The sequence below is a fragment of the Pseudophryne corroboree genome, chromosome 9 (genome assembly GCF_028390025.1).
Source record: "Pseudophryne corroboree isolate aPseCor3 chromosome 9, aPseCor3.hap2, whole genome shotgun sequence".
NCBI lineage: Eukaryota > Metazoa > Chordata > Amphibia > Anura > Myobatrachidae > Pseudophryne > Pseudophryne corroboree.
In genome coordinates, this window is record NC_086452.1 from 210,122,088 (window position 1) to 210,124,056 (window position 1,969).

Sequence of the window (1,969 nt, forward strand, 5' to 3'; positions counted from 1 at the left end):
TTACATTGCAGGGAACTTGATATCTGGCAGTGGATGAGAGGGTTCTCGAAAAAAAGAAAGTGGAGCGAGAGTGTGTGCCCCAACTTCTGCTGTTCACCGTCATATAGAATTATAGTGGACGGTGAATGAGAGAAAGGGGGTACAGAGAGGAAAAGGCAGATCAGCGGGACAGCAGAAGTTCTCAACTTGGTATAAATGCCGAAACCACACGCTCTCTCATTTGTTTGAATCATATTACTACTGCCATACTTCACTGGCTACGCCCAAATCCATCTGAACTTGGAAGCAAAGCAGTGACAGGCCTGATCAGTACAAGGTCAGGTGACTACCTTGGAATATCAGGTGCAGTAGCTCCAATCATCAACAAACAGCAGAAGTGGTGGAGAAAACATTGACCTAACCTCTATACCTATTCTACTAATTATAACTACAATCTTTGCAAGACCACCTACCAGAGAAAGAAGCTTCAATAGCACAACCATTACAAATACCAAGGAAGCCATTATCAAGGAGTATATCTACCATTATTGAAAATAATTTTCCTCCATAATGATATTACACTCCTGATATACTAAGATATTCTACGTACAGTATCTTTGATTTTAATATTCTTCACCAGAGGCATATTGGAATTGGTTATATACACTTAGCAATTTGCTTGGTGTCAACATGGGGCATGTCAACCCCTTATACTACTACCATTCAACTCCACCTAAGGTGACTGTTTTTTGTATGTAAGTCTGTGTCCATTCTTCTTTTATGATTAACCATAATAAAAGTTATGTTTTAACATATTTTATATCCATCAAGTGTGCCCCAACATAGTCTCTTTTTTCACTATAATTTATACCACTGACTCTGGGAGCACCGCCAACTTTTACATCAAGCGCCCCTATCAGGGATCCTTCTATTGTTACACACCGTTGGTCCACTCGCAAGGGTATATATACACAACTCCTTCCTATCTCAAATCCAGTGCAGTGCCGACCCCTATTAGTCTACACATAAAATCAATTAAAATAGAATATTAAATACAGATATGTCGGCCCTCTGAAAGTATAATCATGCATATGTACTCAGTACTTGGTTTGGGCCCCTTTTGCATGTATCACTGCTTTAATGCGGCGTGGCATGGATTCTATCACCCTGTGGCACTGCTGAGGTGTTATGGAAGACCAGGGTGCTTCAATAGCGGCCTTTAGCTCTTCTGCATTGTTCGGTCTCATGTCTCTCATCTTTCTCTTTGCAATGCCTCATAGATTCTCTTTTTTTTTAGCCCAGAAAAAAGACACTTCTGATGTTGTTTGTTGTTCAGGAGTGGCTTGACAAGAGGAATACAACATTTGAAGCCCATATCCAGCATCTGCCTGTGTGTGGTGGCTCTTGATGCACTAACTCCACTCCTTCTGAAGCTCCCCCACACTTTTGAATGGCCTTTTTCTGACAAGAAAAAAAAAGAAACGGTCTGTTGCTCAGTGGTCCAAAGTCATCTTTTCTAATGAGAGCAAATTTTGCATCTCATTTGGAAACCAAGGTCCCAGAGTATGGAGGAAGAATGGTGAGGAACACAATCCAAGATGCTTAAAGTCCAGTGTGAAGTTTCCACAGTCTGTGTTGATTGGGGAGCCATGTCATCTGCTTTTGTTGGTCCACTGTGCTTTATTAAGTCCAGAGTAAACACAGCCATCTACCAGGACATTTTAGAGCACTTCATGCTTTCTTCAGCAGACAAGCTTTATGGAGATACGGACTTCATTTTCCAGCAGAACTTGGCACCTGCCCACTGCCAAAAGTACCAAAACCTGGTTCAATGACCGTGGGATTACTGTGCTGGATTGGCCAGCAAACTCGCCTGACCTGAACCCCATAGAGAATCAATGAGGCATTACCAAGAGAAAGATGAGAGACATGAGATTGAACAATGTAGAAGAGCTGAAGGTCGCTATTGAAACATCCTGGTCTTCCATAA

General features: G+C 41.8%; 1 pseudogene; it reads left to right on the forward strand.

Moving 5' to 3' along the window:
* The first annotated feature begins 235 nt into the window (after window positions 1-235).
* Window positions 236-354, forward strand: LOC134963575 (5S ribosomal RNA; annotated as a pseudogene).
* The last annotated feature ends 1,615 nt before the right edge of the window (window positions 355-1,969 follow it).